The following is a 27,355-nucleotide window of genomic DNA, read 5'->3' as shown; positions in this document are numbered from 1 at the left end:
CTCATCACATGCGAAATAACGCTGTCGGCGTCTCGCGTCATCGGGAACAGGTGAAGCAAAAAACAAAAAACAAAAACATTATCATGAGATGACGAACCCCCATATGACAGAAATTTATTGCATTTCGCAAAGTTTGTAGTCCCATAATGACGTCACGGTGCAGCTGCGTCACGTGACCTGCGCCCCATGACATAACGGCTCATTTTGGCTACCAGGAAGTTGATGTTCTATCTCGACAATTTTTTTCGGAAGTGCTTTTTCTTCTAGCACCAGATCGCACTCTGCCATTATTTTGCGTTTAAATGCGCACCCCCTTCAAATAAAAAATAACCCCATTTGGTGATCATCGCCAGTGCCACCTCGATATGTTCGTTCACTCTTTAATTTTTCCGCATTAATTTTCAACGGATCCTAACGATCACGATAGGCGCAATCGGGAAGCTGTATCATGGCAGGTAACTGTTCGCTGCGGAAGTTTCTGTAGTTCACTTTGCCGACGTGCGATTTGATGAAGTCTCGGCAGTATATTCAGCACATTCGGGAGGTTCCTATTTTCATATAACGCACAGTTAGCTGCAAAAAACTATGTTTATCATGTTGGAAGAATACTGAAATACATACAGCATCTCGGGGTTTCCATACGAGCAATAAGAAAAGCGCCGTAACTCGCATGGAACATGATCTCTGACGGAATTAGGTTTTTTCAGCCCATGTAGTGCAGCGACCGCTCTTACAAAAGCTATCGTGATTACCTGGATATCGTAAAAAACAACATAGCAGTTTGTATTTTGGTTTTAACAATTATAAGCGCAATCAAAAGGCATGGCGACAGCAAACAACACAGAAAACAAAGCACGCGCAATGTTCGCTCGGCGAGCTACGGCAGCCCCGGTGAAAAATAGCGCGAGTGAATATATATATATATATATATATATATATATATATATATATATATATATATATATATATATATATATATATATATATATCAGCACAACGCATGAGTCGCCCGTCTCTACGGGAACCGTGAAGAAGACCAATCATCGCGCAGAAACAGCTGCGCAGAACGGGAGAAACTCTGAAGAGGCGAAGAAAAAGAGGGATGGTCGTGCGTTGCGGCGACTATAGAGTGTCTAGAAAAATACCGCCTAGTGTGCCGAGCGCGGGCGAGGAGATGGCTCCGTCGCTGATGACTGCCGATGGCGTCCGCTTGGTGCGCTGCGGCACGAGAGGGTGCTGCTGCGCGAGTGGGTGCATCTGCGTTCAATCCGCGCGCTCCGCATGCGCGGCGAAGCTTTCGGTAGGCCGAGTCGCGCGAGGCCAACTTTCAATTTTTCCGTATTTTCGGAGAGTTCTTTACAAAACGCTTTATTGTACAATACCTACGCGACTGCTTTCACAGTACTCGTATTTAGCAATATCAAATGAAGATAATATAACATACACCTCACCGTTGGCTGCCGCCCACAAAACACGCACACACACACACACACACACACACACACACACACACACACACAACACGCACGCACGCACGCACAAGCACACACACACACACGAACTCACACACACACGCTCGCACAAACGCACGCACACACTAAACACACACACACCCAACGCGCGCACACGCACGCACATACGCACACACACGTACACACACACGCATGCACACACACGTACAAACACACACACGTACACACTTCTTAGGCACAAGATGCGTTGGGTAATTTGCGAACACTGTAGGGACAGCATCGGGCTTCAGACACGGCTTCTTTCGGGCGATTTCATTCACGACACCGTTCACCGTAATCTGAAAAGATCATTCGATGCAGTCACTCTCAAAATGTCGTTCGGAAACGACAGCCTTCGGCGTCAGCCTTCTGTCTGCCCTCTTGATCCTGCTTTCCGATTCTGGAAGCCGTGCTGGGTCCGTCAGTGCGTTGAACAAAGATACCCTTTCCTCGTTCGACCGATAACCGCTTCGACACAGAGGCACAAAACATGTCCTTTCTTTGCATTGCCCCTTAGCCATTAACATCTCAGTATGTTGCTACTCACATCTGGCAAAATCGAACTTCCCAATACGATAAATAACAGCTGTCAAACACTTATCGCACTCGTAGCGAGGCTCCGGCAGCAAATGGACGAGAAAACTTCTTCGCGCAATCAGGTACCCACTCGACTCGCAGTGCCGCTTGCCGCAACTGAGCCATCACTTGTCGGACCACACTCCCTCGTACAAAATGCGCGCGCTCAGCACACTAGGTAGTATTTTTCTAGACACTGTACGGCGGCTACAGTGGATGGCGGCACTTTCCCAAGATCAAGGGGCTTTATGCGAAAGTAGAGTGCCTCGATGCTATGGCGGCCGCCATTATCGCTCCCGCTGTATACCGGTTTCGCTGTGGCGGGGAGTGGCTTACTAGCTTAACGCTAATGCTTGTTGCACTGAGAAACACGACCTCCAGTCATACCTGCCCAAAGAAAGTGGCATGTGAGCCCTACAAAGCTGGGCGAAGACGATGCAGGCACTACAATGGCGGAGAAAACAGTACAAAAGGTGGCAGCACCCTGATCGGGAACACGTGCATCGAGACACTCTTAGAGTGCCTTGATGCCCGCGCGCTCCGCTGAGGGTCAGGACAGGCGCGTCATCTGCTATGATGGCCGCCATTGCGCCTCCCGCCGCAGCTAGACAGCATGCGAAAGGCGCTATACAAGGTGCTTGCGGTGCGCGGAAACGTCCAGAAATAAGCGCGCGCTGTGAGTTTTTTCTTTTTCTTTTCTTTTTGAACCTTGGAGAGCTTTTAGTGCTGTTGTTACCTAAATGTTTATTAACGGAATGATGTACTTCATATAAACTGACGGCCTGTGCATGTGTTGTGCTCTATAGGCTGACGTATAGATTTCGTTCTATTTAAAACGAATCCTCTTCCTTCGGCCGCAAACGAGAGTTCTGGCAAGTCTAAACACTTAGTTATTTGCCTTGTAAACTCTGCATTCCAAATACGCAAACAATTGTTTAAAGCAGTCATATGCGTACCGGCAGCATTAGATATATCGCAAAACGCGAATTTTAGTGTTGCGAAGCTACCAAAGCGCGGTTATGATGGCTTCTTTTGCTAAGTTTATTATTTGCTCGTTTATCATAAATTGCGTTATATGTATTGTACACATGATGAAGTGCCGAGGGGCAGTATTCATATTCAGGTTCTTTAGTTTTCTTGAATTACACCAAGAAAGGTACAGAAGCTAAAGGTATAACAATACCTGACAAAAGGCCTCTGTACCGGTTATACATAAATATTAAACAACAAATACACAGCATATTGTTCGCAACATACAAAAAAGTTTAAATCTAGGATGTAAAGATGCACAAAAAGCTCGATAAGTTCATAGCTCAATGAGAATTTGAAAGAATACCTAGGGATATAACTAGAAAAGGTTCATTTGCACAGAAGTAACAAAGAATATGTAACACGAGAGAATGCATGCTAAGTACACTTTGTTTAACAAAACATTTGTGTCAAAAATAAAGAAATGAAATAAGTAACTAAAATAGGTAATAATAAAGCAAAAACGTAAGAGCATAAGTGCTTCTAAACAAATGCACGGTAGGTCATTATCCACAAGGAAAAATGCATATATCCAGCTATATTGAAACTACAGCTTTTTTACCATTATTATGCTTGCTCAAAGAGTTGAAATTACGTGACACTCGAGAATTAGTGTACAGGTCATTTATTTGTATGCATAAATGCTATGCTGACAGAGGCAATTACGCAAATAAAGCACTCCATGACAGAATTTTCTCAGGACTGTCACTGGTTGCTTCACAGTGATCGTGCACGAGTAAATAAAAACGACCAACGTATACTAAGTTAAGACTAGACGGGAAGGCAACCTTGAAACACAAAAACAGTGAAGGATAAAAAAAGTACTTAGCAACTGCAAACGTATATATATATTGGCATCAGATCAGCACAGAAGGCATACTTTTCCGTTAATTTGGGGCATACAGCTGATCTTAGTGTGTCGATGTCTTACGAGAGGTTGACGCCGGCACAAGTTTTGCTGGAATTCCCATTCAAACTATCGGCTGGCAACTGTAGAATGTGTATGCGCAGCCTTATTCGTGCGTACCTCTCAGTGAGCATTCTGTATATACCCTCCTTGTGCTCCGTGCATACACACAGGCTGCGGCGGTGTGCCTTGCTTAGGTAGGCTGTAAGTGAACGAAGCGGCGACTTCATCGTGATTATTTCATCCGTGCACCATGAGTTGATGGCCGTGAAGTGCTCTTCATAGTCTTTCAGGGCTTTCATCACTCCACTGCTCGGATATATAAGGTTGTCTCGGTCCAAAACATACTCTTTCAGTGATGTCAGTGAAGCATACTAGTCGCACGCAGTTCCAATGAGAGCATCTTTGCATTTTGCGCACTTCACGGACTTCAATATTCCCTTCAAAATGAATCCTCCGAGGTAAAACAGGATACTGCATTCTGTTGCCGACAATTCTTCAGTGAACATAATATCAGAATCGTCAATCTCTTCAATTTCGTTCTCGACACAGGCCTTCTTCCCCTGGGATAGCAGGTCTACAAGGTACTCTCGGTCATCAAGTTCGTAACTTCCCGTCCGCGGCGTATGCAAAAATTGGCTTACGCTCACGAGTCTCAGAGCGCACTTGATATCATAGGCACTGGGAACCGGCTTCATAAGCCGCACGACAAAAAAAAAAAATTCTCTACGCAGTCTTGCAGCAGCCTACTTGTAAGAAAGAACTCATATTCTTCGTCATTTAGGAGCACTACTTGGCGGCGAACAACAACCATAGTTGATATGAATAGGCCAGCTTGCGGTGGTTTCCAATGTGATGTGGTGCCCATTTTCGTAGTTCTCACTGTTTCCATTGCCATGTGCAATGTATCTAGGGCTTCAGAGTACTTGGCCTTGTTAACGCCATTGCTGGATGCCGCGAGGACATCAGTGCATACCACTTTGAAATTGAATTGAATTGAATTGAATCTTTATTTTCATGTCTGGTACAACATGAAGGATGGCGGGAGTAAAAGCTGCACTAAAACAGCTTGACTAGCTCCCGCTACCTAAAAATAATAAATGGGTCACAAGCAGTGGCATACAAATGAGAACAAAAGCATAATGTACAGAAATTCCCATGCTATTGGGAATAAAATAATTACATAATCTGAACGTAAACAGGATACAACAGTTCCTACGAATAGAAGAACAAAACATCAGTAGCTTGAAGAGGCTGTGTATACATGTGTTGAAAAATACATAAGAGGTCAAACGGATACAAAAGGGTAGATTTCATCATAATACAATTTATAAGAACAGAGATGCAATATTTTTTGTGGTCATGGTTTCTATATTTACGTCATTGCTGCTTAAATAATTCAACATTCTGGGAATAACACTGCGTACCATTTGGTCACCATACTTTGTGCGTGATCGTGGTATTAACCAGAGGTTATGCTTACGGGTATCATATTTATTTTCCGAAGGTTGCAGGTTGGCTAAGTCAGATAGTACAGTTTTTTGCTTCAGCTCTTTTTTTATAGTCCTACAAATGTTGTAACTGTGAAGATTTTGAAAACTGATTAGTTTATATTTTTGTTGCATGTACATAACTGATTGATATGGTTCTTTCTTAGCAATAATTTTCAGAAATCTAGTTTGAAGTCTAGTAAGCTTCTCAATATTTGTTTGTGTTGTGTCACCCCATACTATAAAGCAATAGTTTACATAGGACATAAATAAGGAATGATAAATAATAAGTATTGTTTTTGATGGAAGTAGATAATTGTTGCGATAAATTATACCAAGTACACGTGCCGTTTTTGTTGCCACCTGCTCTACTTGTGCATCCCATAGCATGTTGTTTGAAAATACGATACCTAATGTTTTGACATTGTCAACTATTTCAATCAGACTGTTATTAAGATAGAGCGGAGAACTTACTTGTACCTGCTTGCCTTTTGCTCGAAATATAACCGCTTTGGTTTTTTCCGCATTTATTAATAGTCCATTGGAACATGCCCACTTATATATCTTCTCTAATATATTATTTCCTTTTTGAATCAACTGGTCAGTATCGTTATGTGCAAAAAATACGCTTGTATCGTCCGCATAAATAACGAATTTTGCTGAAGGGTCTATGTTTACAATATCATTTATATACAAATTAAACAGGAATGGACCTAAAATACTGCCCTGAGGCACTCCAAGAGAATTTGGTTTAGTCACCGAAGAAAAATTGTTTATGCACACGTATTGTTTCCTTTCGCTTAGATATGAGTCGAGCAAGTCTAAAGCAACACCTCGTACACCGTATAACTCCAGCTTACGTAAAAGTAATAGTCTATTCAGAGAGTCGAAGGCCTTACTGAAATCGATAAAGACACCGAGTACTAGTTGTTTACATTCTATGCTATTTAGAATGAACTCTTTCTGATCAAGGAGGGCAAGCTCAGTCGATCTATGTTTCCTGAAACCATATTGTGCGTCACATAACATATTATGTTTGTTAATGAATTCTGCCAGCTGGGAGTGAAGAATTTTTTCTATTATTTTAGAGAATACTGGCAAAATTGAGATGGGTCTATAGTTTGCTAAATTATTCTTATCTCCCTTTTTGTACAAGATGCACACTTTAGCAGTTTGAAGTATTGTAGGAAAAATTCCTTTTCCCAAACAAAGGTTAATGATTTCAGAAAATGGTTGGGCAATTATTTCGGCGGTGTGTTTAATTGGTTTGATTTGAAAATCAAAACAATCACAGCAGTTACTATTTCTAAGCCGCATGATTGTTTTATATACCTCGCTTTCACATGTAGGTCTTACAAACATAGTACTTGAGCATTTATTGGAAACGTATGATGTCGCATCAAGAGATGTTTCTGGAAAAGCTAAGTTTACTAGATAATCGTTAAATGTATTGGATAAGTTACTACCATTAATAACACAACCATTAATTGTAATTTCCGTAATTACGCTATTTGAGGTGGGTGTTCCTAACACTTTATTGATGTTTTTCCAAGTGGAAGCAGAATTTCCAGCTGATTGCATAAAAATGTTATGAAAGTAGTTTTGTCTAGCCTTTTGGATGTCCTTATTTAGACGATTACGAAATTTTTTGAAGGTACTAAGTAGCTGTGGGTCACGAGAGACGAGAAATGCATTATACATTACATTCTTTTCATTGATTTGATGCAACAGGTCCCGTGTGATCCATGGCTTCCTAATTTTTTTAGATGGGCGGTGGGTAATTCGAGGGAAGTTATGGTCATATACCTCCTTGAATTTTTCTATGAATGTATTGACAGCAATGTTCGGGTTGTCATTTGCGAGAACATCGTTCCAGGATGTATTAATTAGTTCCTGACGAAAATTTTCAAGATTTTTGGATGTTATAGAACGCACTGGTATGGAAAGTCGTTTCTTTTTTATTCGTTGCCTAATAGCTAAAAATATGGGAAGGTGATCGCTAATGTCGCATGAAATGGTCCCAGCTTTAGTATCCTCAGAACTAATGCTCGTGAGAAAGACATCAATTAATGTAGATGAACAGGCAGTAACTCTTGTTGGCATATTAATCATGTTAGCCAATCCAAAGCTATCAAACAAACACGTCATCTCATGCTGTGAAGTTCCATTAGACAGCATGTCAATATTAATATCGCCGTCGCAAACAGTTACATGGTTATTGAGCATAGCGTGGTGAAATAGGCTCTCCAAACGAGCCGTGAAAGTTGTAATACTTCCAGATGGAGGACGGTACATAACTGAGATGACGTAATTGCTTAGGACAGCTGTCAGCATTTCACAATCAGGCTCTGAATAACAAAATTCTGTTAAGAGTTGACAATCAAAGGTTTCTTTTACAAGTAAGCAGACACCACCCCCTCTACTGTGCGTGCGATTAACACAGAAAACATTATAACCAGGCATAGAAAATGGGTTATCATCATTTGTGTACCAAGTTTCAGTCAGCATGATGATGTCAAAGCGGAAATGAAGCTCTGAAAACAAGGAATTTAGCGATGCATATTTGTTTCTCGCGGACTGACAGTTTAGCTGAAAAATTTTTATGCCAGGCATATAGTTGTCTCCAATGTATTTATGTAGATCTGATGGTAAAATGAACATGATTCCTAAAAAGTAAAGTTATGAACGATTCTGATTTTTCAAGCCAATTTAGAGAAATCTTCCTTTCTCTTCACCAGAACGGCAGGAAAACCATCTCTGCGTCTCATTAGAACTTTACCGTTCGCACACCACACAAAACGGACGTCATTCTCTCGCGCCCATTGTTTTGCCTCCCGAAGTAGAGTTCGCGTTTGTTTGGTTAAGTTTTCTTGAATCATCACTTCGGATTTGGTATCCCTGAGCTTCTTACGACTATGTAGCCAGCTGTCTCGAACTGACTGTTGTGAGAAACGTACAATGATGCCCGGGGTCCTTTCCGCCTTAGAGGGAAGGCGGTGTATCGCGGTAACATCAGTTCCTGTCAGAGCGGGCATCGCAATTGATGCAGCAATTGCGTTGACCTTATCCAATAAGTTCTCGTGCTCAGTCTTACGAATTCCATGAAACTCGAGATTCAGCCTTCTGTTATGCCGCTCTAGTTCGTTCAGTTCACCTTTTATGTCTAGAATTTGTTTAGTGTTCGAGCTTGATTCTGCGGAATCAACTTTCCGTTTCATATCTGACAACTTGTTATCCTGTTCCTTAATGGCTGTAAGTACTCCATCATATTTGTCAGACAGCATTTGGACACTGGCCTCGATATGGGCAATAGTATCCTTCAGGTTTTTCACTGTCTCTGTTAACTCTGCAATGGCTAAAACACTGGGATGATCGACAACCTTCTTTGCCCGTGCTCCTCTGCATGTGGGACAACGCCACTGTTTTTTTGTTGCATCGGATTTCGCTCTAAATGTTCTTTCACTTATGCCTGAGCAAGTTCCTATGTGATAAGAACTGAGGCATTCGCTGCACACCATGCAATCATCATCAGAACCAACACACAAGCCACAATCAAAGCAAGGTACATTAGCAACAGTGCTCATGGTGACAAATTCTTGGGCAACAGTATAGGGCACAGTTAAGTGTGTAGTGTCTTAAGAAATAATAAGAACGTGATGCGATTCACAAACCTGTAAACGTAGAAATGTAGTTTTAGGACGCGCCTTTCCTGCGCCGCTGCTGCTGCCCAAGTGAAGACGGCGTCAGTGGAACTTCCTTTTAAAGCTGCTAGAAGGCAGGGGGGCGTCTTCGTCACGTGTGGTGTCCTCTGCGCTCGGCTTGCTGATGACAGCCTTACAGACACGTGTACGTTCGCGATCCGAGATTCCTAATACAGTTGACGCGGACTGAGAGTTCCACGCAACGTCCTGCGCAGCCGGTCACCGGCTACTCCTTCGCACGTGTCGAGACAGCTGCCCAAAACCTCGCCAGGCAGGAAACACTGTAAACGTAGAAATGTAGTTTTAGGACGCGCCTTTCCTGTGCCGCTGCTGCTGCCCAAGTGAAGACGGCGTCAGTGGAACTTCCTTTTAAAGCTGCTAGAAGGCAGGGGGGCGTCTTCGTCACGTGTGGTGTCCTCTGCGCTCGGCTTGCTGATGACAGCCTTACAGACACGTGTACGTTCGCGATCCGAGATTCCTAATACAGTTGACGCGGACTGAGAGTTCCACGCAACGTCCTGCGCAGCCGGTCACCGGCTACTCCTTCGCACGTGTCGAGACAGCTGCCCAAAACCTCGCCAGGCAGGAAACACTGTAAACGTAGAAATGTAGTTTTAGGACGCGCCTTTCCTGTGCCGCTGCTGCTGCCCAAGTCCACGAACCAAGCTGTTGTTTCCACTTCCCGTTTTAGTAGCCCTTCCTTTGTGAGGAAGCGGATAGCTGGAGGAGCTTCCCGAAAAAGCTGTACAGCGACACCAACTTTCATTTTGGTGATGTGTCCTGTGCTGGTGTGAACTTCGGACAAGTTTGGCGCTACCTTCAGTTCTCTTTCAGAATCGTATTCAAGTACCGCCTCAACATATTCTACGTTAACCTCTGTAGAAGACAGGCTATTTTTGGCCACTGTGGTCTCACTCAGCGTGAAAACTTTAGAGTTCAAGAGTTGGCCCCTGAGGTTTTTCAGCACGTGAGCCGGATCAGCCATGAAAAAAAGTTCCTTGCCACCCATGCACGGATGACGTATGGAACATACTGTTGAAGAATCTCTGACTTGAAAAGCCAAATTCCATCCACATTGCGTGGTTCGCGGAGCCCATGTCAGATGTGACTACGCGAACATTCAGAGATATTTGACTGCACAGCTGTACTAGCTCCAACACATAGTTTTTCAGCAAACAACCATCGACAGTTCTCCCAGTCAATTCATAAGCGATAATTTGTTTCCACCTTTGGTTAAGGCTGCCTAATATAAATACAAGAGCGTGGTTCGCAGGCTCTTGAGGCTTCGGGGGAAGCGTTACTCCTCCAAGAAATGTGTCTTTAGCACTGTCTAGCTCGAACCCCGGCACTTTATCTATTTCGTCCAAAAAAGGATGCAGTCCTTTTCGACATTCTCCATAGTCTAAGCTTTGCATTTCATAACATCGATCACTTCGTGAAGAATGCCTAAGAGGAACTTCAAATCTTGAATCCTTCGCGTGAGTGTTCTGTTGGATGGGAGTGGATATCCCATTTTTCTTGGCGTTTCATATCCTGTTGTACCACAAGCAAATTTAATTTGAAGGCCTTGCTTGATGCTGTGCGGAAACCCAGAGTTTCCCAAGCTGCTGCTTCTTGAGAGAGCGCGAACTTGATCATCATTCAGAAATTTCAAATTTTGCGAAATATTTGTTGCGTCACTCTCGAGTTTTTGCACTTTTTCTTGAGACTTTGGATTGGGTTCTTGGCAGTAGCATGATGCTGATGAAGTTCAGTATACTTTCTTGTAAGGTCAGCAAGCTTCTTCTTCAGTTCTGCTGATTCTGCCGTAGCATTTGACGTTTCACCAGTACCACTTGATGTCTCAATAGCCGCATCATTGGCTTCTCCTGAATGTGAATCACTAGAGTTTGCTGACAGTTGAACTGCGGCGTCGCTGAGTTCCATGGCGTCATGTCCGTAACGCGACATTCCTTCCAGTGAAGACTCATGAACTGCATGGCTTAGTGGGGCCTCTCGCGGTATCTCAACTGTAGCTGGAGATTGACATAGCCTCGGAGCAGACTTGCTGGTTTCTCCACCGGATGGTGCGGGCACAGATCTTTCCTTTGGTGGTCTTCGTTCCTTGGGCAGCGCTGCAAGCAGAAACGTATTTATAAATGTTTTCATGTAATGCCAATTTATGTCAAGCCTGTGGTTATTTTCATACATAACAAATGCTGCTGGCATCTGAATGGTCATTAAACCTAGGAAGGTCATTCTTAAAGAAGAATGGCGATTTGGACTAGTAGTTGGTTTGAATTCATAGTAATAAGGGCTGCAGCGCGAGCACGAATGTGCTAGAAGAAACCGACAAAGTCGAGGTACGGAAGGCAAAAGAGGACAACACGAGCCCCAGAATATGTCACGTTGCTCACGTGTGCTGTAAAAAAAGGTTTCCTGTTGTATATATTATCATGTGTGCTGCGAATAAAATTCAGTTGGTAGTCAGCGCTCGTGTTGTCTTCTTTTGCCTTCCGTACCTCGACTTTGTCTGTTTCTTCTAGCACATTCGTGCTCGCGCTGGAGCCCTTATTACTAGGAATGTCATTCTTGAAGCTAGAGAGGTTGTTCCCCCAACCTTTCCCACTGGTATAGGGGAAAGCTTGTTTCACCCTATTAAGATTCATTGAACCGTGGACTTCATTCTACGCTTTACTAACTGACTAATTTTTGCCTAATGCATATCTTACGGAGTTTCCACAGTATCATAACCAAATTGTATTAAAAATTCGTCCCTACAAAAAGAAAAGCCTCTAATTCGAATCGGAGCTCCATGTGCCACAAGCTAGATGTGGGCTATGAGAGGGCGTTAGTGGAGGTCTTAAAATAAAGTAGGGCACCAGGTATCTTTTCACGTACATTGTGGTCCCGTGTACATGAGTGTTTTTGTTTGAGTAAAATAGTCCCTACACGTGAGATTATAACAAGTGCACAGCCTCGTGCCCGATAGCGGAAAGCTGCTGCCAGTGAGGCTGGTCAGTGCCTAGAGACAGTGAAATAAACTCAGATGTTTACAATGTATGAATTAATTTGGACACAGCATAAACGTTCCTCTTTGGTTTTACCCGTGTTGATGTTGCAGCTGCATGTACACAATGCCTGTAATTGATACTTCATTATGTAATGCCAGAGTAAAATTAAAAACATTCGTCTGAAGGAGAACAAAGTTGGGACTGCATTTGGTTTCAGCTTTTTCCAACAATCCACTCGGTTTTGCTCGTAGTTGTTCGGTTCAAAGTGAGCCTGCAAAGAAAATTAGAATTGGGTGTTGATGGGTGCTTTTATATTTGATATAGTACACCAGCCTTCTACCTCACGAATTTTCTTACAGCGGGGTCGCTACCCCGAATGACTTGTGTACTGTCCAAATGCCGTGGACAATATGCTGTATGGCGTTTGACTACTTGACGTTGCCTACGCTCTCAACAAAGAAATATATGTGCGCTAAGTAATGCTGGCTAATCAAATTACCACGCATTCAAAAAGAAATATTTACTTACGCTGCAAATGTGTGATGCATTCGTCGGACGCCACTTGTCACACTTGACTTGTACCGTCCAAAAAAGCCGTCTTTTTAGGTCTCTTAGAAATCGGTACAGCTTCCAGCCGTTCCTAGAATGATTGCTGCACTGCGGCACGCAGCACCCGGGCATGGTGACGCAAGCGAGCGCAGAAACACGAGAACCCACCAAAAAACAACGCACACGCCACGCACAGGTGACCGGGTGGGGGTTCCAGAATGGCGGCCACGCTGCCGCCAAGGCCGAGCAGGCGGCATCTGCCCTTTCAAAAGCTGACTCCACTCTAAGTGGGGGAGCGCGCATTGAGGCACTCTAGGCACTCTATTCGAGAGAGCACAGCGGTGCCTCTAGCGGGAGCCGTGAGAACTAGCGTACACGCCGCCAACAATGGACAAGGCGCGAGCGTACGAAGCTTGACGAGCAAGCTCCTAAATGAAGAAAAAATAAGCACAGAGAAAGAAAACCATCAGCTGTGCCGTTTCTTCAGGATTGGCACCACCAGTGCTGAGCTTCCATAATTTTGTTTTTACTCGTCGAGCGTCACCACCACTGTAATTTATGTTTCCGGACGCCATCATAAAAACAGCTGAAAGACAATTTGAAAATATGAACGAGGCGAAAAAATGACAATGCGCGTTTTATTCATTTTGTGGAATATTATTTTCTCGAAAGGCCGCGGTTGAACATTAAAGAAGTTCTCAGGCAAAGTAGCTGACTGTCTTTCATTAAATCAAATGATGCGCAAATAACGTACATTAATTTAAAACATCGCGTTCATTTTATGAAGTTCACAAGACTGTGGAAGCAATGGATCACTCCAACGCCAGTCAGAACAACCTGAAAAAAAAATGAAGAAAAATTTAATTTTACAGTTTACAGAGAAAGCATGAGTTGTGTCTGTTTTTTTTTGCATCATTTTGGTGGCATATAGCATTATGTACACATGCCAAAATGAACTGTTATTATTATGACTACTACAGACAGCATTTTAAGAACTTTAGGACTCATAGAGCTTTCAGAGTATTTTGTGGAAGGTTCGCTGACAAAAAAAAGAAGGTTTTGATACTGGTTGGAGACTTTCAAAGACATTCAGTTGTCCTAATGTCATGCTGCCAGGATGTGAGAACCACTTTCACCAAGGATTTCCTCGCGCTAAAGCCAAGGAAGTGCGTCGTGTCCACGTAAGTTGCTTGTCCAATCATAATATTGTGCATATAATTGATATGGCTTAATAATGACTAGTGCACCTCTTGCGAATGAAAAGCTTTGTATTTCCGGCCATTCAATCGGCCAAAATGGATCCGTAGGTCATGTCCTGGTTACCTTTGAAAGCCGTTGCAAGCATGCTTGTATTTGTTGACACGACTATAGTCATACATAAACATATAGTTCGCCGCGTACATGGGCCAATGTGTCATCTGCAGCAAAATGCGCCCCCCCCCCTACCCGATCCTGTAGCCTTTAGCTAACATCTGCTGCTATACAGAAGGAAAGAAGAGATTACAGGAGCACTCTCTGGATTTTTAAGAGTGGAGTTCAGTGATGTTCACGGTATCTGGAAATTTACTACTGCACAACTGATTATTACAACCGTATTAAATCCAAATGCTTACATTATGAGGCTGTAAAAAAGCGAATGATTCGACTATATATGCAAGGCGCCCTATTGGTATCATACAGCTATATGTTATTGCGATATACGAAGCTGAATTTTATTGAATTTTTCAATTTAGGCTTTCTTGTCAGCATTAGTTATGTGTAAGAACAAAAGAAAGACACTTCACTGTGAAACCTGGCCAGTCAAAGAGGAACCTTAGTCGCTTATGATAATTGTTATCCATAACCACGTCTAGTAAAACTTCGTAAAAAAACTTGCAAAACGATTCAATACCGGTTACCATCCTTGTTCAAATCGCTTGTTAAAAAAATGGTGCTGAACTTGCGAACATATCATTGGAAGAAGTATGCAATGAATTCCTTTGATAATGCCGAGCTTTCGATTTATGTTTCATTCATCACTGTTACTGTTGAACTCAGTTTCATACATCGTCATTTGCAGCTGTGTTACTTATTTTGATAGAACTGGTTTCATGTTGTTTAATAATTTTATTAAACCCGAAGATTGCTTTCTGGCCGCGGCGGCAGCATTTTCGGTGGGGACTAAAATGCCCGTATGCGTAGATTTAGGTGCACACTTAAGAACCCCAGATGGTTGAAATTTCCGGAGCCCTCCACTATGGTATCCCCATAATGATATAGTGGTTATGGTTGATATGTGGGGCTTAACGTCCCAAAAACCACCATATGATTATGAGAGACGCTGTAGTGGAGGGCTCGGGAAATTTCGACCATCTGGGGTTCTTTACCGTGCACTCAAATCTGAGCACACGGGCCTACAGCATTCTCGCCTCCATCGAAAAGGCAGCCGCTGTAGTCAGGATTCGATCCCGTGATTTGCGGGTCAGCAGCCAAGTACGTTAGCCACTAAACCACCACGGCAGGGCTGGTTTTGGCACGTTAAGCCCTAGATATTATTATTATAGAGTTGCGAATATAACGCAAAGGTTTAGGATGGCCGACAAATTTGCGCGACTTCTATATAACAAAAGACGAGCACGTTTTCAGCGTTATACGGCAATTCAGGACAATAAATTTCAATAATTAAGGTGCACGAGCGATGCGTGACGCAATCAGATTTATTCCAAGGTTTATTGTGAAATGACAGCGATGGTTCTAGGTGAAGTCGGAGAAAGCGTATAGATGCACAGGTCTCTTTTCACTTAGGACTGCCTAAATTGTGTGCATGTGAGCCAGTATAATGTAACAAGTCTGTTCCAATCATAGGCGTGTTATGGAGGGGGGAGGGTGTTTTAACGCAGCGCGCTTCCCCCTCTCCCCGACCAAGCCCTTTCCCACGAGCCCCTTGCGATAATAAAATCAATGTAAGAGGACCCTAACATTATACCGGCCCTCAGTGATGTAGACAGGGGGTGAGAGCTTTTCCTACTCATTTACATGAAAAGCTCGTAGAGCTGCACGTTCGATCGCTTACCCCGGCAGGGACCCTCAGAGCCAGACCGTCGTGCTTGTGCACATTATGGAGTATGGCGCCTCCGACCACGTACAGAAAGCCAGCCATGCAGTGATACAGCGAGTACTGCGAAGCAAAACGTAGATATTGTTATGCCTGTGCTGACGGAGCCAGGTGGTTCGCTCCCCAGTGAACCATAAATATTGTGTAGGCATTCATGGTATGTTTCTCATGGACATTGTAAATGTCTCTTAGGTATCCAAAGGAATCCAAATTACGAAGATTAGATGTATCCGCAACTATAAAAAGCTTGGCTGAGTAAGGTTGCAGGTACGTTGCGCTTGGAAACCATATATTGGAATTCAATAGATATACATAGACATTGTTATTTAGTAAATAAAAAGTTTTTTCATGCACTTGGCACCCTTACCGCATGTAGTTGGTGTGTTGCCCCGGCGGTTTCATGGCAGTATTGCTCATTACCGTTCAACTGTAATTTATAGAAAGCATCAAAGGCGTGAGGCTGCTTGGATTGATCGATATAAGGGATTTAACATCCTCAAACTACTACATGATTAGGATAGACGCCATAGCGGGGGGCTCCGGAAATTTAGACCACATGGGGTTCTTCAACGTTCACCCGAATCTGAGCACACGGGCCTACAGCAATAAGGCTTGCCCTATTGCTGTCAGACCACAAATTTAGGGCCAGCCTCACAGTGTTGATGCTTTCTATAAGTATAGCACACTAGCTAAAAGCCAGTCTGCAGTGGGAGCGCAGGTCTCTAGCTCACGCAGCAAGCCGGAAGAAAGTACGAAGCTGGGAATTCTTTGTTTCTCTAGAGCTTCTTTTCATCCTCTCTTTTTTATTTGTTTTGCAGCTTTTCCTGTTTTTATTTCTCCTCTATTTTTTTTCATCAATTTCTCTTGCCATTTCTATTTGTCTTCCCATTCCTTCCTGTTCGACGTCTTTCTATTTCTCGATTCACCTTTTCTATTTTTTTTATGGTTTTGCTTACGTTATGCCAAGTGACGACAGCCCAGTCGAAAGTGCTTGACATTTGAAAGCACCTTCGGGCTGCATGATTTCGCGCTATCATATGCACAGCAGCACTAACGCCACGCATGTAAGTGTATGCATTACGCAAGCCCGAATGTTACATATGTCCATTTATGTACGAGCACTTTCTAGATATTGCGTATACTATATATATATATATATATATATATATATATATATATATATATATATATATATATATATATATATATATATATATATATATATATATATATATATATATATATATATAAGGGAAATAAGTGTATACCTAAGAGCTCGTTTTCCCGTGTTTTAACACAATATTAATGAGATCTAACAGACAGTAATGCCAAGGAATGTACAGGGGAAGTTATTAGAACCAATGGAATGTCAATAAGAAGAAAGAAAAGTGGATGAAGAAATAACCAGCCATGAGCAGGAATCGAACCTACGACCTTCGAATAACGCGTTCGATGCTCTAACCTCTGAGCTACCACAGCGGCCTTCCCTCCATCCACTTTTTGGGGTTTATATGTGAATTTACAAGTAGCAGTGACAGTCAGCGCCATCTATAAGCCAAACGACGAGTGTGAAAACACTCTTATGCACTCGTTTGGCGTCACGTAGCACGTGAACTTATTATGAGCGGGCAGCTGATTAATTGTCCCTCTTATAGAACCTAAACACACCAAGTCTGCCAGTACGAGACCCTCGTTCAATGAAATAAGGGAAAGAAGTGTATACCTAAGGGCTCCTTTTTCCGTGTTTTAACACAATATTAATGAGATCTAACAGACAGTAATGCCAAGGAATGTACAGGGGAAGTTATTAGAACCAATGGAATGTCAATAAGAAGAAAGAAAAGTGGATGAAAAAATAACCAGCCATGAGCAGGAAGCGAACCTACGACCTTCGAATAACGCGTTCGATGGTCTAACCACTGAGCTACCACAGTGCCATTCCCTCCATCCACTTTTTTGGGTTTATATGTGAATTTAGAAGTAGGAGTGAAAGTCAGCGCCATCTATAAGCCAAACGACGAGTGTGAAAACACTCGTCGTTTGTATAAGGGGGACAATTGATCAGCTGCCCGCTCATAATAAGTTCACGTACTACGTGGGGGTGGTGGTGGTGGTGAAAACATTTAATAACCAATAAATGGTTACAGAGAGGTGATTGGGTTGGGGCCTTATTGGCCTCCTACCCTCACAGCACTAGGTGGAACCCCTATTCCGGGGCTCCATTGGCAAGGAACGCCGCCCGCGCACGTTGAACCAGAGCCTCTTGGGCCTTCAGGTCTTGACAGCCGAGCAGGGCCGCCTCCCAGTCCTCTCTCGTGGGATTGGGGTTGGGGGGGATAGATGAATTAGACTGGCACGCCCAGACGATGTGAAAGGTGTCAGCCACCTCACCACAGAACTGGCACGTGCCATCAAAGGATGAATTGAAATGTTTTAGCACCGCCGGGCACAGTACAGTATTGGTAAACAGTTTTAAAAGGAGGCGCTCGTCAGCGCGATGCAGTCCCTTACAAGGGTCTGGATAGCGCCGGTGCTCCTCCTTGTAGTAATTGGTAATATCTTTGAATGAAAGGGCCGAATTGTCTGATTGCGAGTAGGCTTCCAAAGACAGGGAGATAGCCCGGGAAGAGAGTGCGCGGGCGGCCTGATCGGCCTGTTCGTTACCCCTGAGTCCTTGGTGACCGGGTGCCCAAACCAGATTTCGCGGAGTTGGATTAACGTATCGGCAGCTAGGTTCCAGTATGCGCTGAGCAAGCGGTGAAGCCCACCCTAGCTGATAGTTCCGACAGGCCCCTCGTGAGTCGGTGATGATATGTTTAGAAGAGGGATAGGTGAGAGCCAGAGCGATGGCAACCTCCTCCGCGTGTGTTGCGCTGTAGGCTTTGAAAGTGAGCCCGTTTACGGTGTTTGCGTTGTGTATGACTGCGGCAGTATACCACCCCCCATGGTGCGGGCCGGCAACGTCCACGTAGCACACGTGTTCCTCTTGACCAAAGTGTCGCTGCAACGCTTCCGCGCGCGCCTGGCGGCGACCACTGTGGTTTTCTTTGGACATGTTGCGGGGAAGGGGTCGGACCCGGAGGGCGCGTCTCCAAGGTTCTGGCACTCTCACCCTTTCCTCAATATAGTAATCGTGTTTGATGTGTATTCGGTCCAAGAGGCGGCGACCGGAATGGGTCTGTGCAAGGCGCGTGTATTGGTTAACGAGGTGGGCTTCTCGAAGTTCCCGGTAGGTATTCACCACGCCTAGGGCCAGAAGTCTCTGGTTGGACGTGGTGATAGGGAGGTCGAGAGCCCGCTTGATAACTTTACGGTGGATGACCTCGAGTTGATCATCCTCGTGTTTGCGTAGGTGCAAGTAGGGAGTCGAGTAGAGTATTCTACTCGTTACGAAAGCATGGGCAAGCCGCATTGCATCCCTGCTTCGTAATCCGCCCCGCTTGTTGGAGACCCGGCGGACCATACGGCCCACCTGGTCTCCCACCGTGCGAAGTTTGGCTATTGTGGTGTCGGCCTTGCGTTGGTGGTGTATGAAGAGGCCAAGGACGCGGATCTCCTTGGCCTCACGGATCGGTCCTGAGGGAAGACTGATATGGAGCTGAGTTGTGTCCTGAGGGGAGGGACGTACGTGCACAAATTCTGACTTAGCCGGGGCACACTGGAGTCCGCAGTAGGTTGCGTAGTCGTCGACTACAGTCGCTGCTGCTTGCAGGCATGACTCCATGTGACCCAGGTTACCTTGCGTGGCCCAGATCGTGATATCATCCGCGTAAAGAGCGTGATGTATCCCTGGTAAAGAAGCCAATTTGGGGGGAAGATGAAGCATGGCTATATTAAATAGGAGGGGAGAGAGGACCGCACCTTGAGGAGTTCCCCTCGAGACGATGACGTAAGGCCCATGTTCCTCATCTTGTATGCGTATGTAGGCTCGACGGTCTGTAAGAAACTGTCTAACATAATTGAATGTTTTATAACCACAGTTGGTCTGACTGAGGTGGTCAAGGACTACCTCATGCTTCACGTTGTCGAATGCTCCTTTAAGATCCAAGGCCAGGACTACCTTGTCATTGTGGGGGCATTCAACAGGATCTAATATGTCATGGTGGAGCTGTAGAAGTATATCCTGGGCTGACTTCTGAGGGCGGAATCCAAACATGGTGTCCGCAAAAGTGTGCTGTGTTTCTAGAAACTCGGAGAGTCTGTCGCGCACCATCGTTTCCATCAGCTTGCCGACACAAGACGTGAGGGAGATGGGGCGAAGGTTCTCCACGTCAATAGGTTTACCTGCCTTCGGGATGAAGGTCACGAGAGCTGATTTCCATTCAAGAGGGAGAGGAGTTTCTCCGTCCCAAATGCTATTGATGTATTTGAGGAGCGTGGCGTAGGCTGCGTCGGGAAGATTGGCCAACAGTTTGACCGTAACCTGGTCACGCCCTGGTGCAGTGCCACGCTTCATCTTGCGTAAGGCCGCCTGGAGGTCGTGGAGCTGGAACGGGGTGTCCAACTGCGTGTTCTTTTTGCCTGCGTAGGAGTATGCGGCCGTCCGGGGGTCCTTGGTGGTGCACAGGTATCGGTCCCTGAGCGTGTTTGCCAGCTGTGTTGTCGTTCCTGTAAAGTTGTGCATGACCTTATGTAAGTGACGTTGAGTTTCCGTGCGTGTTTGTGTTGGATCGATGAGAGCGCGAAACAGGCGCCACGTGTTGCGACCAGACATCTGGCGTGCAGCCGTGTTGCACCTGTCCACCCAGTTAGTGTCGGCTAGCTGAGCAGCATATTCCGCAGCTTGCTCCGTGAGTTCTAGGATGCGTTTCTTGAGGCGTCTGTTATGTTTCTGTTTTTTCCATCGTTTGGTGAGGCTGCGGCGGGCCTGCCAAAGATGGAGGAGGTGGTTGTCCACGTCCGTTTGAGTTTCCGTGAGCTGTATCAGCTGTTCGTGTTGTTTCAGTGTAGACGTCAGTGATTTAGACCAGGTGTCGTATCCCGACTGGAGAGGGTCTACAATAGGTAGAGTGGTGCGGAAAGTTGTCCAGTCTGGGATACGAGCTTGTGTAAGTGGGCGTTTTAAGGGACGCATGTACACAGTTGTGTTTAATACACAATGATCACTACCGAGAGTGTCCTGTGTGTTCAGCCAGTCGGCATGGCGTATGTTGCGTGTAATTGTGAGGTCCGGGCAAGTATCTCGTTGAACAGAGTTGCCTACACGTGTTGGGCTGGCGGGATCAGTGTGGAGGGTGAGTCCAAGTGTAGAAAGAAGTTCCGCAAGCTTCCTTCCACGCGTGTCCTCTCGTGGGTAACCCCATAACCTGCTTGGGGCATTGAAGTCGCCGACGATCAGGAGGGGGTCCCGTCCTGCCACCTGCATAGCTTGTGTGAAAGTTTCGCTGAACGTGATGTTCTTAAGCTTTGGGGGACAGTAAATGTTTAAAATATGAACAGGTGGGTCAGATCGCCTTATAGGCAGCACCGACACCATTGTGTATGGGAAAGGCGGTGTTGTGGGGAGTGTGACTTCCTGGGCGGTATATTGCTTGTGAACCAGTATACATGTCTCCGGGTTGTGTTGAAATGTAGTGTAATTTGTGAGTTTGACGTTCGAGCCGGTTTCCTGAAGGGCAACCACGGCAACAAGGAACTCAAAGGTCTCAAGATAGAGGCGGAAATGAGCCCGCCTCTTGTGGTTCTTGAGACCTCTGCAGTTCCACTGTGTTAGTAACAACGGCTGAGTTGCTCTACTACGTGACGCCAAACGTGTGCGTAAGAGTGTTTTCACACTCGTCGTTTGGCTTATAGATGGCGCTGACTGTCACTCCTACTTCTAAATTCACATATAAACCCAAAAAAGTGGACGGAGGGAAGGCCGCTGTGGTAGCTCAGAGGTTAGAGCATCGAACACGTTATTCGAAGGTCGTAGGTTCGATTCCTGCTCACGGCTGGTTATTCTTTCATCCACTTTTCTTTCTTCTTATTTACATTCCATTGGTTCTAATGCACTTCCCCTGTACATTCCTTGGCATTACTGTCTGTTAGATCTCATATATATATATATATATATATATATATATATATATATATATATATATATATATATATATATATATATATATTGTACCGAAGCATAGTGGTGCCAGCTCTGTGCCAGCGTGAAAGAAGACGTTGACGTCCGTGTGTGGCTCGTGCTTGCCGGGTTCCTGCCTGTACCAGCTTGTTGCGGCTAACGTTTCTGGAATAATAACCTCTGTTTTTACGCAACCTTGCTCGTTGCATTTGGTGGAAACGTGCTGGGTAACGTCCTGGAGCTCCGCAGCCGTAAGCTACCATCTCAGTTCATGATGACCGAGCGCGTCGATCCCCCACAAGGCTCTTCCACGCTGCCACCTGTCATGTGTTCTGGTGTACTTCGTCTGCGTGACCCACCAGTATACAACGGCACTGAAGATCAAAATGTCGAGGACTGGCTGGCAGAGTACGAGCATGCCAGCGCGATTAACAAGTGGGATGACCCTGCGAAGCTGACTCACGTCATCTTCTACTTGACGGATTTGGCCAACCTATGGTTCACCAACCACCAAGCCGACATCCCCACCTGGTCGGTTTTCAAAGAGGCCGTCACCTCGTTTTTCGGTCGTCCAGCCATGCGTAAGCTTCGTGCTGAACTGGGACTGCGGGGACGATTTCAGCGAAATGGTGAGAGCTTCACGAGCTACATTGAGGATGTGATCAGCCTCTGTAGGCGAGTTGATGCCAGGATGACGGAGGCTGACAGAATTAAGAATATAATGAAAGGCATTGATGACGACGCTCTTCATATGCTTGTGGCCAAAGACCCACAGACCGTCACGGCCGTGATTCAGTTATGCCAAAGTTTCGATGAGCTGCGCAAGCAACGAGTTTCTACACGTCGCGCTAATACGCAAACAGCTGATATTTCGGCCTTGGAGTGCAAAAGCAGTGGCCCCGACTACAGCGTGTTAATGCCTCAAATTCAACAGTACATCCGGGAAGAAGTTGCTCGACAGCTCTCTCTTGTCGCCACCATCAACGAGACCCCCACAACACTGGACCACTCACTTCGCCGTGCTATTCAGACGCAAGTTGCCGAGGCTCTCCCTTCGCCCGCATCCTCAATATCAGTGGCTGCACCGCTGACTTATGCAGAAGCCGTCCGCCGACCTCCTGCCCAACCACCGCTCCCTTCATACAGTCCAGCAACCAACTACTACAGGTCACTAGTTTCAGTTTATCCAGTAAATCGGCCTTTACACCACCTCGAGCACCTGTAAACTCTTGGCGTACTCCCGATGACCAGCCCGTCTGCTACAACTGTGGTATTCCAGGACATGTCGCGCGCTACTGTCGTCGCCGTGGATTCTATTTTAATGATGTGCAGCATTCCGGCAACATACCTCGGCAATCAGAATCGCATGTGACACCTGATTCACATGACCCCCGCTCACGTCGACCAGACTTCAGCCGACGTCGATCTCCTTCACCCCGTCTTCGGTCTCCTTCCCCCATGCTTCGCCGTTCCAACCACGCCCAGGAGGAAAACTAACAGTCGCAGTTCCTGAGGCAAGAGCTGCGCCACCGACGAAATTTCCAAGGCCTCATCTTTCGCCCCCTAACGAGATTGCCGTGTTTGTGGACGGTTTCGCCACAACTGCTCTTGTCGACACAGGTGCCGCTATTTGTATAATCAGTGAAGTGTTATGCCGCAAACTGAACAAAGTGACGACTCCACTGGCTGAAATTTCTTTACGCACAGCGAGTACACAACACGTTAAACCTTCTGCCACATGCACTGCTCATGTTGTGATTCAAGGAGTGCTTTACATCGTTGAATTTGCCGTCCTTCCGCATGCGTCTCATGAAATCATCCTGGGATGGAACTTTCTTTCCGCTAATCATGCGGTTGTCGACTGCGCTCGTGCTCAACTCGTTTTGTTTCCATTCAGCACGACATTCATACATCTCCATCGCTCACCCAAAAAGGTGATCGTCGCCGCTGACGTCGTCATTTCTGCTTTTTCGGTCGCCGCGGTATCTCTTTTGTGCAACTCCGTTTCCGATTCAACTGCCCTAATTTTGCCGTCACAAGAATGCGCTCGTCGCCGGAACCTTGTCGTCCCGTTTGCCGTCATAACACTTGCCGATGGCTCCAGTGCCGTGTACGTGTGCAATCCGTTCCCTTGTCCCGCTACCTTATTGCATGGCGAATGCATTGGGAGTCTTGACACTTATGATGACATCTTTCCTTTCAATGCCCGTTCTGATACGACACCGATGTCCGTGGATGCTGTCACAGCTGGCACCGCGCCCTCACTACCTGACGAAGACGTTCTGTTGCGCAGCGTAGACACCGGCCTTACGCAAGACCAGCGCAATCAGCTCATTCAACTACTTGACCGTTTCTGCGCCTCCTTCGACCACGGACAACCTCCCTTGGGACGCACGTCAGTTGTCGCTCACCATATCGACACCGGTCATCATACTCCACTTCGTCAGCGCCCCTACCGCGTCTCGCAGGCTGAGCGTGACGTCATCACTCAACACGTCGACGAGATGCTGCAACGTGGTGTTATTCAGCACTCACACAACCCTTGGGCTTCCCCAGTGGTCCTCGTGCGAAAAAAGAATGGCTCCATCAGGTTTTGCGTGGATTATCGTCGACTAAACAACATCACACGCAAGGATGTTTATCCCCTACCACGCATTGATGACGCCTTGGATTGCCTTCAAGGTGCGGAGTTTTTCTCTTCACTGGATCAGCGCTCTGGATATTGGCAAGTGCCAATGGCTGAACTAGACTGTCCAAAAACGGCGTTTGTGACCTCTGACGGCTTATATGAATTTAATGTAATGCCCTTCGGTCTTTGCAATGCGCCTGCGACTTTTGAAAGAATGATGGACAGTGTCCTCAGGGGACTTAAATGGCACATCTGTCTTTGCTATTTAGACGACATAGTTGTATTCTCGGCGAATTTCGAAACTCATCTTTCCCGTCTGGAACAAGTTCTCCAGTGCCTTACGGCAGCCGGGTTGCAACTAAACTTCAAGAAATGTCGTTTTAGCGCCCGCAAACTCACAATTCTCGGCCACGTCGTTTCAAAAGAAGGAATATCGCCAGACCCTGCCAAACTGCGTGCCGTTGCTGAGTACCCCAAGCCTACTACCCTAAAGGAGCTTCGTAGTTTCGTAGGCTTGTGTTCCTATTTTCGGCGTTTCATTCGCAATTTTGCCTCTATAATTGCCCCTCTGACTCAGCTTCTCTAACGTAGCGCGGACCTCTCTGGCTGGAATTCCCACTGCGATGAGGCATTCACGGCGCTACGCCGGCTACTTACGTCTCCGCCAGTTCTCCGTCACTTCGATCCCAATGCACCCACTGAAATTCACACGGATGCAAGCGGTGTCGGCCTCGGTGCCATTCTCGCTCAACGCAAGGACGGCTGCGACGAGTACGTTGTCGCCTATGCCAGCCGTACACTAACGAAGGCAGAGTCCAACTATTCCGTCACGGAAAAGGAGTGCTTGGCTATCATTTGGGCTTTAGGAAAATTTCGCACCTACCTTTATGGACGCCAGTTTGATGTTGTCACAGATCACCATGCCTTATGCTGGTTAGCGTCCATGAAAGTTCCTACTGGCCGCCTCGCTCGTTGGGTTTTACGCCTTCAGGAATACGATATCCGTGTTGTTTATCGCTCAGGACGCAGACATTCAGACGCCGATGCACTATCCCGTTCTCCACTGCCTCCTGACCTTGCTTGCTTATCAACTGCCATTTGCGATTCGTCATCTTTGAGCATCACTGACATGCCATCCGAACAGCGCAAGGATCCCTGGATCAATTCTTTGCTCGACGTCCTCTTTCACAGTTCGTCAGAAACGACTTCACGCTCCCTCTCTCGTCAAGCAAGACACTTTGCTGTCCGTGAAGGCTTGTTGTATCGCCGCAATTACGTGACGGACGGCCGTAGATGGCTCCTTGTCATCCCTCGTCATTTGCGTTTGGACATCTGCGCTGCCTTTCACGATGACCGCCAGTGTGGCCACGCTGGAGTATTTAAGACTTACTCTCGCCTTCGTCTAAGATACTACTGGCGCGGCATGTATCGGCACGTTCGCCAGTACGTTCGGTCACGCACCACGTGTCAACGACGCAAGACGCCTTCTCACAGCACTGCTGGCTCTTTGAAACCCTTAACCTATTCAGCGAGACCATTCGACCGCGTCGGAATTGGTATTTATGGTCCTCTACCCAACTCTCTTCGAGGCAACCGGTGGATTATCGTAGCCGTGGATCATTTGACACGCTACGCTGAAACATTTGCGCTGCCTGCTACCACTGCGAAAGACGTTGCGTCCTTTCTTCTTCACCATCTCATTTTGCGACACGGTGCACCTCGTGAATTACTGAGTGACCGTGGACACGTGTTTCTCTCGAACGCCGTCGACGAGCTACTCAAGGCATGTCGCACTGTCCATCGGAAATCCTCGGCATACCATCCTCAAACCAATGGCTTGACGGAAAGCTTTAACCGTACCCCTGGAGATATGCTTGCCATGTACGCCTCTGACGACCACACTAATTGGGACCAAGTACTCCCTTTTGTCACGTTCGCGTACAACTCTGCGCCACAAACAACCACTGGCTTTTCTCCTTTCTTCCTCCTGTACGGACGTGAGCCATCATGCTCCATGGGCACCATTCTCCCTTACAGGCCTGATGTTTCCGAAGCGACGCCTGTTTCCGAAGCAGCTGCTTATGCCGAAGAGTGTCGTCAACTTGCTCGCTCATTTACCGCACAAGACCAATGACGCCAGAAAACTGACCACGATTCCTCTGCGTCTACTGTACACTATAACCCAGGAATGCTGGTTTGGCTCTGAGTCCCGTCTACCCCTCCCGGTCTTTCCCCGAAGCTTTCGTCGAAATACCATGGCCCCTACCGTGTGGTGCGGCAAACATCTCCTGTCAACTATGAAGTTGAGCCCATTGATCCACCTTCGGACCAACGCTGCCGGGGGCGTGAAACAGTACACGTATCACGCCTCAAACCGTGCTATGACCCCCTTGTCGTGTCCTTTCCCTAGGTCGCCAGGTTGGCTCCTTTCGGCGCGGGGAGTAATTGTACCGAAGCATAGTGGCGCCAGCTCTGTGCCAGCGTGAAAGAAGACGTTGACGTCCGTGTGTGGCTCGTGCTTGCCGGGTTCCTGCCTGTACCAGCTTGTTGCGGCTAACGTTTCTGGAATAATAACCTGTGTTTTTACGCAACCTTGCTCGTTGCAATATATATATATATATATATATATATATATATATATATATATATATATATATATATATATATATATATATATATATATATATATATATATGTATTCCCTCATCAACTCTGTGCTCTTTTCTTGTCTCGTAAGGTTACACCTACCAATTTTCATTCCATTGCTCGCTGCGTCATCGTCAATTTAATCCATAGCTAAGTACCGGTGAGATGCAGC

Source organism: Rhipicephalus microplus, chromosome X (assembly GCF_043290135.1).
Source record: "Rhipicephalus microplus isolate Deutch F79 chromosome X, USDA_Rmic, whole genome shotgun sequence".
Lineage (NCBI taxonomy): Eukaryota > Metazoa > Arthropoda > Arachnida > Ixodida > Ixodidae > Rhipicephalus > Rhipicephalus microplus.
The sequence above is the reverse complement of the archived record's forward strand: the minus strand, read 5'-3'. Positions refer to the sequence as shown.